The 16,150-nt window shown below is 43.9% G+C and overlaps 1 protein-coding gene across 4 annotated transcripts in view; it reads left to right on the forward strand.

Moving 5' to 3' along the window:
• The first annotated feature begins 2,918 nt into the window (after positions 1–2,918).
• The window catches only part of DYNC1I1 (dynein cytoplasmic 1 intermediate chain 1), a 282,561-nt gene continuing 269,329 nt past the window's right edge, over positions 2,919–16,150 (forward strand). Inside the window, exon 1 of one of the 4 annotated variants that reach the window (XM_070615670.1) lies at positions 2,919–3,185. The gene's annotated coding sequence lies outside the window, so the exon portion shown is untranslated. The remainder of the gene's footprint in view (positions 3,186–16,150) is intronic. The other 3 variants (XM_070615669.1, XM_070615666.1, XM_070615668.1) reach the window with 3 other exon arrangements.

Raw genomic sequence — 16,150 nt, forward strand, 5'->3', positions numbered from 1 at the left:
GCTCTAGAAAAGTCAGTCGGACCAGGGAACCAGCTGTGGAGCCAGCCTGCATCCAGCACTGATGAACGATAGGTACGCGGAGGCAGAAGAATCTCTGTCTTGAAGCTAGTAGCGACCTCAAGGCCTGAGTGGTCCCTGAAGTCTAGTAAAGTCACAGATTAGACACTGAACTTAGAGGGTACAAAGCTCTACTTTTTGGACTTTTCATGTGGACTGGTTTAATAATAGCACACTACAGTTAACATTTACTGAAGGTTTCTAATTATATGCTGGGGGCTGTGGCAAGCGCTTCACAGGGATTCACTCACTGAGATATCACAGGAGACAAGTATCTTTATTGCCCCCTGTTGACTTCTAGGAGGCTTGAATCTCAGAGGAGTCCAGTAATGTGTGGAAATATACAAACCCAGTAAGCAGTAGACTGAAGTTCACACCCACAGAGTCTGACTCCAGAGCAGGGGGAATTCGCCCACCATTGTCTCTGGAGAGCTCTAAAGCAACTTTCTAATGGCCAGCAAGTTAGGAATTTGCCCAGTATGTTTCTTGGTAGCCATTTAATCTCTTCTTGAAGACCTTCTTCCAAACTTTGGGGAAGTAACCAGATTAAGAAGTGAAACAGGTATCTTTGCAATCAGCAGTTTATACTTTGTAGGGTATACATGGGAACTCTCTGCACTTTCTGCACAATTTTTTTGTAAACCTAGAATGCTCTAAAAAGAAAATGTCTATCAATAGAAATAAGGTCTATACCTCTTTTTCTGCCTGCTCTCTAACTCCATTCTCAAATGTGTATCACCATCTGTCAAAATTTGTATCTAACTATACACATACTGCCAGAGCCTCTTCAATAAGGCCTTCTGGATCTTAAAGATTCCCAATTGGAATGGATTTTCCTCTTCTTGATCTCCCATGGCAATGTCTTTGATTATTCTACTTTTCCCTGTCTGCTTGGTATTAAAGCTAGTTTTATCTTTTCATTAGATTTTGAGTCTCTGGAATATAGAACCCTTTCACTTCTTATTTATTTCCAGTCCCATACCCAATGTCTGTACTATGCCTGGGTACATGATAATGAAAATAATTATAACTACTTTTTATTGAGGGCTCAACTTGTGCCGGGCATATATTACAAGTTTTTCATGGGGAATACAGCTTACAAATTCAGGTCTTCTTAAACCTGGCCTGGATTCTTATAATGAACTTTGAACTGGTCTCTGCTTGTTCTAATCTTCTATCCATAGAACTATCTCCCCCTCCAGCCCTCTGATGACTCTTCCAAAGTGTCATTTCCTGCTCAAACATCTGTAATGGTGGTAGTCCATTTGTGCTCTTCTGCCTCCCTTAAGGACCCAGTCTGCTCCTCCATGAGTCTGTCATGCTCCAAAAAGCTGGCCCACTCGACATTTGCTGAGTACACGTTGTGCTTTCTCTTCTCTGGAGCTTTGTTTACACCTGAAACTGTTGTCCCCTCTTCATGTCTACTGTTAAAAGCTCTATCTATCCATTTCACGTATTATCCATATTCATAATTTTAATTTCCTCCTACCATCTCCGCCACTCCAACCATATGGGCTCTTATATGAGTTCTTTTAATGCACATTGTACTGCTTTGGCCATTTCCTTATTGTTTGCCTTTAATTACATGTTGCCTTTACCTCTCCTTCCACCTTCAACTGGATTTTAATCTCTTTATAAAAAGGATTATAATCTCCTAAATTTTGGACCATCTGAAACTCCTAGCACAATGCTTTGCAGGTATTGAGCATGTAACAACCCTATATTGGAGAGACAGTAATACCAGGTGGTAACTTTCCAGCTGCAAAGTCAGGTAGACGGGGATTCCATCTCAGCTAGATCATTCAGCAGCCGTGGAACTTGGGTGAGGTCATTAACTTCTTTGAGACTCAGATTCCTTTTCTATGGCCATGGCATTGTAACTACTATGTAGTCTTACTGAAAAATTTAAAAGAAAAATTTATGTAGAGTTTGACGTATATTACACAGAAGTGGCAAATATTTGTTTCATAGAGTTTTTCTGCTGGAATATCTTGAATTCCTTCTATCTAAACACATTTCACCTCTCTTTTCAAGCCATACTTATGGTCCCAATAATTTGCCATGAAGGCAAAATTGGAACAATGATAGCCATTTTATAGACAGGCATGATATTGTATTACAATCAGAACTATATTTATTTTGAAATTACTGTAGTGCTTGTTGACTAAATAGATTCATAAATATTTAATGAACACCTATTATGCATCAAACGCTGTTGTAGGTATTGGAGATACAGCGGAGAATAAGATACAGTCCTTGTCCTCTACTTTCATTCAAATGTGTAAGATGTCTCCACAGATATTCAAGAAACATGATGAAAAACTTACCTATAAAATGGTGCCAAACCTGCATTGATTAGAATCTCAAACTCCATTTCTGGGCCTTAAAACTTACCCGTATGGGAAGCTTTGGGGTAGTTCAAGAACGGTTATTAAAAGCTAGGACTTTAAAAAGCTTAAAAGCTAGGATTCTAAGAAATAATGGTGTGGAGGCAAGCTACATATATTTTCCTTATGGGAAAAGATAGGGATAAGTCAGACCTATAAGTCCTGGTGTGTAGTAGATGGATCTGAGCTTTCTCTATTTCTATTTAAATGACCTTAAAGTAGTTGTCTGGGAGTGAAAGTTGCTTAACGTTGGCATGTCAGCAGGAGCGCCCAAAACACTGAAGCTCTTCTGTTTGCCGCAACTTAGGAGTGAGTCCTGCCGACTTCAGAGAGCTAGACGGATCGACCTCCCTAGGTCCTCTGCCGGACACCAGCCTCTGGGCCGGCGCCACACCCTCCCTGCGAGACAGCGTGCGGGAGAGCGGGAGCGGAGGGCCCTCCCGCGGGAGGGGCGCGGGGCGTGGAGGGCGTGGGCCGGGGGCGGGGCGAGCCCCGCAGACTTGGTGCTTCGGGGGAGCTGTCAGTGTCAGGCTCGGGCAGAGAGAGGAAGTGATCGCGCCCGGAGGAGCGCGAGCCGAGCGGCCGGCGCAGCGTGAGACAGCACATCCTGCGCGCGCCGCCCGGGCCCGCCGCCCCCGGGAGCCGCTGGAGCGCCGCCGCCGCCGCCACCCGGGAGCAGCCGCCGCGCTCGCGGAGCCCAGGTCCGCCGCCGCCGCCGCCGCCGCCGCCGGGCGCGTCCAGGTAAACAGGAGGGCTGTCGCGACCCCGGCCGCCGCCTCCGCGGCCCTCCTCACCCCTCCACGCCCCGCTGGCGTCCTCGCCGGGACCCGGGCAGCAGTGCGGCCGCTGCATTGCAGCCGGACCCCTGCCTCGGCCCCTTCCCCAGGCTCCTGCCTGCTCCGCCGCTCCCCGAGGCGGCCAGAGCCCCCCAGCGGCAGCCCCCTGCGGCGGCTCCCTCGGCAGAGCCGACAGGCGAGGGCAGAGGAGGAGGGGTCGTGGTGTCATCACCTTGTCGTCCACCTTGTGGACTGGGAGGGGCGTCCCCGTGCGACCCCCCTCGGTCTTCTGGGGAGCCGAAGGCTAGCGGCAGTGCAGTTCGCACTCCTCTGGGCCACCAGCTGACGGCCCCGCGGGGAGGGGGAGCGGCAGAGGGAGGGGAGAGGATGCTGTTTGATTACATTTTCAGCTGTCTGCAAAGCTCTTAGATGCTGTTGCTACCCGCCAAGTCGGAGGGAGCGAATGCACTTCCAGCAGGGCATTAATTAAACACTCGCGCAAGAAGATGCCAGTTTCTCTCACTGCTGCAAAAAAAGTGTGGTTGGGGGATGTGTTTTCGTAAACACCTTCCCGGCCGCGTGGCTCTCCTTCCCCCACTCCCACTCCGGAATCGCTCTGGCCTTATAAATCTGTGCGTCGTCATCATAAGGCAGTGATCCTGGCAGCACTGATGGGAACTGAGTGTGCGGGAGTCTCATGACTTGTACCTCGGCTAATAAGGTTGAACAGAACGCCAGGATCAGGACAGGAAATTACTTAGCAAATCAGAGACTCAACAAAAATGAATATATTCGTTCTCCTGGTCTCTACCACATCTAGGTAAGGGGCAGGAGAAGTAGCCAGCCATTTTCTTGCCTGGAATGCCTTTCAAGTGGGCATTGTAGACTTACTGTAGTTGAGGGTTGTGAAAAATTGCTTCCAAATATTTCAGATTAGCAGAAAGCATAGCAAACGGTAAGGCAACTGTAACTGCAGAAGACATCATGTGGCTAATGTTAGCACGGATATGGGTAACTGTCTGTGAACGTATTTTCATTGTGTAAATTATGGAGAAAGACTTTGATCAGTGCTAGTAAACTTGAAATGGAGCATTCAGAACAAGTTGCATCTTGAGGGTACAAATGGGAAGGTGATTAATACTTCCTCTGATTATTTCAAATGCCGTATTTTCTCCAGAAGTTTTAGTGTGGAAAAAAAGGGCCCAAACTCTGCTCTTGTGATCGTGTTTCTAAATAAAATAAAATCAGACATTCCTACCACTAAGGCATCAGTTGTTCTCTTCATAGGAACAAATTCTCCAATATTTCTTAAGTTCTGAAAATCCAGTGCTCCAAGAGCCATTTCTCTCAAAACTCTTCTAGCACTGTTGTTGGGATGTTTGGACAATATGATTGGGAGCTCAGTGCAGGCTTTTTCTAGCCTGTCCAGCTCTGCACCTAGTTTTTGGCCCGGGACATCTCCCATCTCCCTCTTTTTCTTCCTTATCTCAGGCCTCATGCACTGATGCATTGGCTTCCTCTCCCCTTGGACCTCAGGGATGCTGCAGCCTCTGCTGTACAGTGCCCAGGAACAGAGGGATGGCTCAGCCCCTCCCCACACCCAGCTTTTCCTCTTCTCCCACTGAAAACATGTCTCAAAGCTCTTTTGGTGTCAAAAGTCTACATCTTTAGGTATAATCACCACTAGGGATATGGGCAGAGAAATAAACTCAAGCCACAAGAAAATAGGGCAGAGTTCTTACAGTGGTGGTCCCTGGTCCCTACTTTCTGACTAACTTCTGAGATGGTAAGAGAAAGTCACCCAGCATTTCTGTCATCATGTTTTATGTCTCAGATGGGGCTCTGTTAACTTTGTTCCCACCGCTCCTCCTTTCCCAAACACTCCTTCCTGAGTCTACATTTCATAAATAAGCCTTTCCTTCGACTCAAGTGCTGAGTCAAGTAATTATTGGGAATCCATCCTGAGTGCTGCTTTGTCTATACTCAGAACAGCCATGTAGACCAGTCTTGTAAAATAAATGCCAAGTCTTTAAACCCAGCTATTCTCTTAGCACAGACTGTGTGCACAGCATTCATCCACGGTTAGGTACCTAAATGGTCCACTCATTCTCTCCGGTCACCCTGTTTCTTTCTGTCACTTAACCTAGCATCAGATGAAAAGGTCACACAAATCTGTTGCAAACATAATCATCATTTTGTTCTCCCTACACTTTGCATCACCAAATAAAACAAGGTTGATAATATCTTGAGCACTTTAGCAGTGCTTGATACATTTGCTAAATGTATTATGTTACACTTACTAAATGTATGACATTACTAAAACTGAGCACTTGACCAGGCATTGTATTTTGAACTACTTTTCCATGTTAATACTTCTTTAATCCTCACAAAAATCTTATGAGGTATATATTGTTTGTAATCCTGTTTGACAGATGAGGAAACAAAGACACAAAGATGTCAAGTAACTTTCCGATAATGCCTCAGTTCATAAATTGTAAAGCCAGTTCATAAATTTGAACCTGGCAGTCTGAATCTTTTCTTCCGTACTACCGAACAATTTTGTTGGTTAATTTTCATATATTGACTACTAGGCTCTTTTCTTATGTTATCTCATTTTAATCTTTATATTAATCCTTTGAAGGCAACATTATTGTCCGTATTTTACAGATGATGAGACTGAGTTAAGTGACATACTCAAGGTCATAGTTAATAAACGGCAGAGGCAGGAGTCAAATTAGGTCTGTCTGATGACTCTGAACACAGAACTCATCCATTCTAGTTAGAGTCTTCTGTGAGAAACAAAGAAGGCTGAGCATGTCTTTCTTTCAGGTTTGCTGCCCGATTTCCCCATTAGCCAGTCTTATTTCCTTTAAGGCTCAAGTGTCGCCATACAGTTTGCCAGCTGATTGGCAGCTGTGGATGCTGTGGAATACTCGAAGTAGGACCATAGCTCTTTTGAGATCAAATATTGCCTTGGTTCTGTCTCCTCAATGAAACCAGCTAATTCCCCATAATAATTTGCGGATCTCGAATGCTGTATAAAGTTGTTCCCTTGATTGGGGATCCCTTTTACCAGAAACTATTGTGGCTTCTACATCCCCGAGAAAATGTAAGAAAATATGTTCCTTTGAGAACTTCCCCAGGACAATGAACTTCCATGGTTTACTTCTTTTAAGAATTAACTAAAGTTAATTCAACTCTTATTTTATTTCTTTGAAATGTATAAACGTTTGCTCAGATCCATGTAACAATTATTCCTCTTGACTGGGAACTTTTCATCGATATCCTGGACTTAGTTCCTTTGCTTCCTCTCTGCGGGAAGCCTGACACCAGAATGTCAGAGTGAAGCTTGCATTGTAACATAGACACCGCTGCGCGTGTCCCAACCCTGAGGAACCCACATGTTCATAAAGTATCTCCTGATTCTTTGTTACAGGAAGCTTCTTGAACATGAGCCATAGGTACTGTGGAGGGCAGGCATGTGGTAGTTTTCAGGTGGTGAATGAACCCGATAAAATTGATGCAAAATTTTATGCATTTGTGCATAAATGCAGCTTTCTAGGGAAAAACAGGGTATTTGTGACTACAAAGAGATTAAGAACCACTGGTTTAAGCACACTGTTTAGGAAAGAGGGGAGGCCACTTTGCAGAAATGTGTTGAAAACAAGGCAAAACTATGCTGCCAGAACCAGCCAAGTAAAAATGCTCTTGGCTCTCAGGACATTGTGGCATTTCGCTACTGAGGCACGCCCAGGTGCAGGTACAACACACACTGATGGACGCTGCAACCAAGTGAGGTCTCCAGCAGTGGCAGGCAGCCCTAACACTACTTACCATTCGTTGGACGCTTAACTCTGTTTGTATTCAGGGTTTCTCAGATCATCCCAACATTCCTGTAAGGTTGACTTGTTTTTTTAAAGGTTGGCCCTGAGCTAACATCTGTTGTCAATCTTTTTTTTTTTTCTTCTCCTCCTCCCCAAAGCTCCCCAGTACATAGTTGTATATCCAAGTAGTAGATTCTTCTAGCTCTACCCTGTGGGGCACTGCCTCAGCATGGCTTGATGAGCGGTGCTAGGTCTGCACCCAGGATCTGAACCAGTGAAACCCTGGGCCGCCGAAGTGGAGTGCGCAAACTTAGCCACTCAGCCACGGGGCTGGCCGGCCCCAAGGTTGACATTTTTATTTTCATTTGATAAACAAGGAATCTGATGCTTGGAAGCATTAATCCACTTGGTCAAGGCCACATGAGGCCAGTTAGTAGAAGGGCTGGATTTCAAATGCAGGTCGGCCCGATTCCAAAGTCTGTTTATTCTCTTCCCATCATATCTCCTTGTTTCTCTATGTGGGATGCCAAAAAGTACTGTTTAGTGTAGCTTTTTATTGTGCCAGGACAGACAGTCCCTCAAGAACAGGCTCACACACTGATAGGAAAAGCCTAAATGTGTTATCGGAGGGGAACAAGAAAAGTAGAGATCTCTCAGCGTGGTGGAGGAGACGCAGGCACTGCTTCCCTCGAGGTGATTCTAACACACATTTGATTCTAAAGTGTCACTGGGTATCTTGCTGAGCACCAAATGCATAACAATCTACAACTGAGATGGCCTGGAAAGTTGATTTTGCAAAAGTGGCTGCAAGTCAAGACTTTATTCATCACAAAGATGAATTTACTTCAAAGCTGATTTTGAAGCTGGTCAGTGTTCTGGGGTTTACCTGATACAATGGCTGCGTCGTGATCTGCCATACCAACCTGGTAGGAAATCGTGGGGGGGGCTCTGCCTCCCAGATGACCTGCGTGCCCTTTAGTTTTTAGTTCACATCAACCCTGAGATCCTCTCGAGCAGCTGGTCTTGCTTCCGGAATATTACTTAATCCCTTATATTTTTATGCACACCCATATTCTTGCTCTACTTCTATAGAAAAACCTATTGTTTCATTTTGGGTTACAGACCTGCTAATGCCATCAGTGTGGCAAACACACAAAGCAGAAATTTATGTTGGAGTCAAAGGCATTCTTTACAAGGAAAGTAATGAGCCTCAGGCCCTGTACGATGCTTGCGCTGGATCAACAGGTGCCCCTGGGAACAGACGCAGGGTACTTCATTATGCTTCAGTGGGTTTTCCTCTCTTATAAACTCTAAGGATTTTTTAATATCCTGCTGCCCCCTCACCCCTACACATTTTAGGTTGGCATCTGACAGTTTTCATCGTAAATTTAAAGAATCACAATGAATGTGATTCCCAGAATTATAAACTTTGATATTTAAAAATAAAATGATGACATCATTCTTTGAATCCAGTTAAAATCTAAATACTACACCAACCTCTATTTTAAAAGTACCTGAAGAAGTTCTTCAACAAAAGGGTATTTTTATATCTTGTGGTCAAGCATGATGATAAGATTCTAAGATTTGGGGTGTCATTTTTTTTTTCCTGATAATGTGGAAGAAGGGCTTTTGTGAAAAATGGAGGTGGGAAAGCAGGCCCTGAATGATTCTACAACTACAGGCACGTTCTCTGGCAGGTCAGTTTTGGAAAGCATCCAGACGGAAGCTCTGGATCTGGACATTACTGTCATTAGCTCTTGCCGTGCCTGTGCACTCTTTAGAAAGCCTTCATGGATGCCAGCAGCACACGGTGCCAGTTTGAGGAGCATGCATTTATCTAGCACAGGTGCTGCGTGTTACTGTCTTTGTGGGGCAGTGCTAGGAGTCAGGTCCATGGGCTTCAGTCTGTGTGGCTCAAACTCAAGGTGGGCAGGGCCAGAAGGAACCACAGAGCCTCTGGTCCCATCTTCTGCCCTCAGGCAGGTGACTGTGTGGATAGCTGTCTTTCCTCTATTTAGTGATTTACAGGAAGAGATTGGCCGATTCCAGTGTGTTTTTAGATGAGTGTTTCTCAGCCAGGAGTGATTGTCCTCCTCAGGGGACATGTGGCAATGTCTGGAAATATTTTGGGTTATCACTTTTAGGGAGAGAGGATGGCCACAGGCATCTAGTGGGTAGAGGTCAGGGCTGCCGCTGAACATCCTATAATGCACAGGACAGCCCCCAATGGCAAAGAATTATCCCATCCAAAATAATGCCAAAGTTAAGAAAGTCTGCTTTAGATTTCTGATTTTCTATTGAAATCTTCTCTGCTCTAATTTAAGTCTATTTCTTTGTTTGGTGGTTTACAAGATAATAAGAGCACAGCATCTAAGAGGCAGCATAAAGTAATGGAAAGAAGCAGCCGGATATCCCACTTATTGCCTGTGTGAACCTCAGTTTCTTCATCTGTAAAATGGAGATAAAGACACCTTGCTTGCAAAGTTGTTGTGAGGATTATAGATAATGAAAGAGTACAGGGTTCAGTACGTGGTACATACTCAAGGCATGGAAGATGCTTTTTATTATCCAACAAGAATTATATCACTCTCTAGCTGTCTCTTTTCAGTGATGTGCGTGATCTTGCCCTCCATGGAAGTAAAGATATGTTTTGAAAAATGTTTTTCTTGAATTATACTGACTTATGTACTTGCCTTCTTCCCCTTCTAGACTCTAGACTCCCTGAGGCATCCTTTCATCTTCCAACAGAGTCTTACACCTGGTAGATCTCAACAAGCTTTTGTTGACCTGAAATATTAGCCAGAATAATTCCACTTAGTTTTACCTTTATTTAAAGATTTAATCCTTTCCTTTTGGATCATTTTAATGTGTTTAGTAAAAAACATTCGCTTCCTGAAATGTAGCCCCCATTGCACGTCTGGCCCAATGTGAAGGTGGGCTTGGTAATGCCTAGACTTCTGGAAGCCTTGCCTTCCTGAATCAGGATCTCAGCGAGCATTTCTGCTGGGGGAAGGGAAGTCTTGAGGAGGACAACCTTTCATTCTAGAAGTGACAGGCAGGATGGTTGAGTCCTCTGGTTTCCTCTATGAGCCCCTTGGGCTAATTCTTTTGATCTGGCTTCTATCTGACACTCTCTGCTGAGCAGTAACGATGCTTTAGTTCCTTTCTCATGGGAGGAGGGGAAATTTTGATTCATTGGTCAGATTTCTGTTTTATACTAATGTCCAGAGTGAAGCCAAGAGTAATGTGTGTATTTTAAATAGCACTAATGAATAAATGATGACACAATATTTTATATCCTTTGCCTACAATCAGTTTCCCTTTTAGAATCCAGATTTTCTACTCTAACCCAAAATACTACCCATTTCTTTGTTTAACAAGCTGAAGATTTTAGTAATTGAAATGGAAAGAAGTCCTCTCCTTTTGAAAGTAGTTTAGATGCTGTAATGCACATATGGAAGCCTTTAAAAGTTTATTGAGTTGTTGAGTGTTACAGTGAGCCCATGTATAGAGGGTGACCACGGGATTCTGTCTCAGAATCAGCTTGTGGAATTTCAGTAGTTGGTGAGTTTGGGTGGCTGAAAGGGTGGCGGGCCCTGTGGGGAATGTGTGTTTTGACAGTGTCCCCTTTTAAAATGACAGCACATCTCCTGTTTCACCATCTGCCCCATTAGTATAGAAATTGCAAGGGGTTGTGGGAATTGGTGTGTGTTTTGTGGAAGAAAGAATAACAAAAAAACTTCTCTGCCTGTTTCCTTGGAAAGTGTGACTTTGTTCACTTTCAGGAGGTATAGGTTACCGCTGACTCCGAAAGAGGATCCTCCCTCTTTGAATGCTTTCAGGCTCTGAGGAAAGTGAGAATCTCTTTACATAAGTTAAAACGCCAAACTAAATCTCCCGATGCAAAGATGGACCACCCAGGGACATGTAAAGCCCCTGGGCTGAGGTCTTGAATACAGATTTTCTTGCTTCTTCTTTTAAGCTTTTTAATATTTTTCCAGTGCTGCTGAAAAGTAATTGGCATATCAAGCAACGATGAAATCCCGTCTCCTTTGCCGTAGATTTTAAAGAGAGGAACAGTACTCATTTCCCTTGAGAGCCCCTTGTTTTTCAAAATAAAGAAATATGAATTCCTAAAATTTAAAGGCCCACAAGTTGTAGATTTTAGTTTAAAGAGATAGAAAAGTCAGGTTACAAGACAGTCACAGGGAGAAGGAAGATACTGTCTTCAGATGTTCTCTTTCCCTGGTAACTTCTGCCCAGACAGAGACATTTACCTTGGTAAACTGGGCAGAACTTTGCTTCTGGGGATGGGCCAGGGTATTGGAAACATCACCCCGTAACATTGTCAGCAGCACCACTGCCTTCCCAAACCCTGGGAAGGGAGATCAGGGCGACACACAGAAAGAGTGTTTTCTAAGTTCTCTGGGGAGAATTCAGAATGAAAGTTGCTTTAACCAGGCCATATGTTCTGGTGACCGTGTAGTTAATAGTGACACTTAGTGCTTTCTTAGTCTTTACACCTGTTAAAGAAAAAGTTATTCATGACACTTGTTAAAGAAATGGTAAGGCAGGCTTTATTAGGGGGACTGTCGTGGTAGATGTAGGGACCACTGTAATGGAGTTTTGCAATAGGAGGGAGAGGTTGGGTTCAACTCTGAATACAGCAAGGAAAAGTGGGAATGTGCAGCCAAGGAGCAGGGCGGGGTCAGCGGATGGAAAGTTACTAAGAGGAAACATCAGGGGTCAGTGAAGAGATTCAGACTAAACTGATCTAACTGGATTCTTGCTGAAGGCAGGCCAGGTTAATCAGATATCACTTGGGAGAGGGCAGGGGATGAAGGACTTTATCAGATATCGGTAGTCAGCTGTGGAAGGTGGGATATTCTGGTGAAACTGACTTAGCAGGACTCTTACTAAAATTGATCTGTTGAGAACATGCTCATGGATGGGGCCTAGTTGAAAAAGAGCTTGGGGGAGCCTGACTGGAGTTGGGTCACAGGAGAAATCTTTGTCACACAGTGATGCTTCGGTGGGGATGATAAAGGAGAGGTACTTGCAGTTGCCAACACTAAATCAAGGAGGGTGAAGAGCAACCAGAATGCTGGATCATCTGAGTGGGTTTGGGCCATGGGAGTGTATTGATCAGGTTGGGCTGTGTCATGATGCAATAATAAACAAGTCCCAAACCCCAGGAGAGTGACACAACAAAAGATTTTTCTCACTCAGGTTCATGTCCAGTGTGGGTCAACGAGGGGCTCTGTTTACCATATTCACTCAGAGACCCCTGCGGAGAGAGCCTTCGTCTTGATGTATCCTGCCCCGATCTCTCACAGTACATTGGCCAAAGCAAATCAAATGGCCTTGCCTGACTACAAAGGAGTTGCTAAATATAGTGCTGGACGAGGGGAACAGGAATTTTCGTGATTAATCCAAATGACTATGGAGGGAGGGATTTACCTGAGTTCTGTGTATTCCTGCTGTTAACCACAGTTTCCAAAAGGCATCTCTAGGAAGCTAACTGAGATGCAACCACATGTGTAGTGGTTTCAAGATCCAACTTTTGTAGCACCTGAAAGAATGCCCATTTTGAATACAAAGTGCATTTGACGACTTGAACATCATGAGTAATAGTAGTGTTCTGAAATTAGTGATCTTAAAAATATAGATTTTACTGATAATGAATAAAAGAAATATGTGTAGGGGTGAATATTAGCTTCCTTGAGTAGTTTTTCAATTCTAGTCAAGAACATTTATTTCATATTTACAGGGTGCCAGCCATGAGCAAGACTGAGTGCTTCCAGGGCACATGAAGATGAACAAGGTCCAGATCTTAGGGACTGATGTGTAATCAGGGAAAAATAGACGTATGGTTACATGTTATCACATATATCACATGGTTATCACAGAAGGTAAAATGTGATAAAACCTAATAGAAGTGTAACAGGGTACAATGGGGGTTCAAACAAGGGAAATGATTATCAATTAAGTGAATAATCACTTCCTTGAATTTGCAGGCTGACCAGACATCAAGGCTAACCAGGCAAAACCATTTGTATTAATGTTGTATCTCCATCTTCCTCTTTTGTTCTTGGGCCTGATTTGATTCCAGAACAAATCATAACAGAGATTAAGAGGTAGTGGGAGAACATGACCTCCAGAGCTGGGTTTCCAATCCCAGTGTCACCACTTAACTAGCTATGTGACTGTGACAAGTTACTGTGTCTCCTTGTAGCTTGTTTTCTTCATCTGTAAAACAGGAGTAATAATAACAGTACCGCTTCCTATGTTGTGGTGAGAAATGAAAGAATAAATCCCACTTAATTTTCCATTTCTTATAGGATTTAAATTTTTTCCCTTGGATCATTTTGATGTGTTTAGTACAAACATTGACTTCCTGAAACGTGTTACCTGTTGGGTGTCTGGGCCCAAAATGAATGTGGGCTTGGTAATTCCTAGGATTCTGGAAGCCTTGCCTTCCCAAATCAGGATCACGTTGAGCATTTCTGTCTGCGCCCAATAGAGCAGTGCCGGCCTCAGGGTAAGTACATTGTAAGGGCCAGATGGTCACTTAGCATTTTCCTGGCTGGTGAGGCAACCTTAGTCTAGAGACCTCTAGAGTTTCAAGTTGGCCTCTGTTCTGATCTTGGAATTCAGGTCTGCTGAGGACACATTTCCTAGCCCCAGTACTCTTACATCTAGCCCCAGCACTCCAAAGTCATGTTAAATTAAAATCTAATGTGGTATAAATCTGTTGTGGCTAAATCATGGAGGCATTCTGTTTGTCTGAGTCCAGAAAGTTAAAAGCTCTGTGTACTTGGGATCAGCACCACAGGCTAAGGTTTGATGAGCTAGAGTCTGGTTATGATGGAAGGGAGGCCATGTGGCTCTTCTTTGGCTCTCCCCCGCCCCTACCACTCCTTGAATGCAAGGTAGGATGAACTTGAGGTGATGCTGCAGAGAGCTTGTGGGTAGTAAGCGGGTGAAGGGGTGGGCGTGAGGACTCTGTCTTTGGCAAATGGGTATGAGGACACTTATCTCTTATAGCCCAAACTTCTAAGAAAAAGGAGAGTTTGTATCAATACAATGGAGAAACGTTGGTTGATTCAAGCTATTCAAAAAATAAATTGGGCTGCCTTTAAAGTGGTAAGTTCCCAATGCCCAGGAGAGTTCAAGCATGCCACCACCAAGTCAGGATTGTTATAAAAGGATTATTGCACCAATGAGAGGTCAGATTAGAATTTGGTAATCTCTACATTATTTTTTCTCCAAATTTAAAGTCTGTGATTTTATGGACTAGAGAAAGCCTTGCATCACTCTTACCTCTGGCCAGGTTCTGCCATTCACTTGAGGCCGGCATAGGTAAGAGGGCACGTGCCAAACTAGAAAAATAAATGTGACAGTCTATGTCTACTTCCTTTCCCATGTAACTGTTGAAGTTGTACTCTTTCGTTCATTCATTCAATAAACACTCTTTAAACTCCTGCCCGACACTGGGAATGCTATAGCAGTGTTGGGCCAGGCTGAAGGAAATTTAACAGCTTGTGAGAGCCATTACAAACAAACAAACAAAAAATGCTTGCATCTAACTTCCCTCCAAACTGGCCACGTCATCATGCAGTTGAGGGCTCATTCGTTCATTTGTTCATTGAGTGATCTCTTAATGTGCACCAGTGATATTCGAATTCTGATCCGTCCTGCCAACAGCAGAGGCTAGACAAATATGTTGTTTCAAAGGCCTGTGCCAGAAACTTCAAGTCTCCTATTCTTTTTACATTGCAAAGAACAGAAAACTGCGAGATTACTTGGAGGACAGAGTTCCCACCCTGAATGCTTATCTTATGCAAAGGATTTGTTACAAGTGCTAAATTACCTATTTTGAGCTCTTAATTTCTCTCTTTTTCATTATATTCAGCAAAGGGGTGATATGTAAGAGGAGTGTTAATTCTAGTTGTTTGCATTGCTTAATTCATTTGAATAGATTGGATTGGTTTAATGTGGAAATAATTGGATTTTTTTTCAAGACCCTTACATGTTTTGAAAATAAATAGCTTTCTTCCGAAGTGAGGCAGGACCAACCAGCAGAAACAGTTAACCTGAGTTATGACCTGAGAGTGTAGCACCAAACATACACCTTTCCAGCCTGTACCCCATTGCACCCCTGCTACCTTGAACCCATTTGACCATACACTACAGTCCGGTTGAACTGTTTGTCATTTCCCAAACACAGGCTGCCACCTCTTGTCTCTGTCATTTCACTCAAGCTCACTCTTCTCCACAGGAAATGCTTCTCCAGTTCACATCCTACCCACATTTCCATGGCTGGCTCTTGTGGCCCCTCCTTCATGAAGCCCACTGCATGCTCCAGTTCCTGCATGCTCTCTTTCTGCTTTAAACCTTTATCATGTACTTATCCCATCCTCCCTTGCAATGGTGCTAGTGTTTTCAGACCCTACCATATTACAAGCTTTTTGAGACAGATGTTATCTTAATCATTTGTGTAAGTCTGACAGCACCCAGAACAGCACTTAGCACTTTGTAGGGGCTCAGTAAGCACTCATTAAATTGCATTAACATAAAGATAAATTTAGTATTGAGGAGCCAACTACTTGGGTTCCCTGGCTCTTAGTAAATTAGAAAAGTTGGTTGATGAGTGTGCCTCTCCCTCCTTTATGAGGGTATGGAGGACCTTACTCAGATATCCGAGGTATTCTCATATCTCCTTCCCTCAGGTAAGTCATCCCACCTTCCCTCCCTTCTGCCCACTGCTCCCTTCCTGCAAAGAGTCACTGTGCAGCAGGGGCTGGAGCACTGGGGAGAAGCACGTTCTGATCTGCTAAAGGAATTTGGGGTTAGGTGACTGTATGTTCATATGTGTGTGGATACACTCATGTGCTTAGAACTTGAACAGGTGACACTCTTGGGCATCAACATTCTTATCTGTAGTCAGCTGTCATATTGCAGCTGTGGCGACAGAGATGCGATCGGGGCCAGCCAGCAGTCTGCTATACAGATAGGCAGGATTAAGGTCTGAATCTTAGTTTTGAGGGTCTAGATATTAGATTATTCTTAAGTAGCCAAAATTCTCTAGCAACTTATTGGTGAA

Source organism: Equus przewalskii, chromosome 4 (genome assembly GCF_037783145.1).
Source record: "Equus przewalskii isolate Varuska chromosome 4, EquPr2, whole genome shotgun sequence".
In the NCBI taxonomy this organism is placed as follows: domain Eukaryota; kingdom Metazoa; phylum Chordata; class Mammalia; order Perissodactyla; family Equidae; genus Equus; species Equus przewalskii.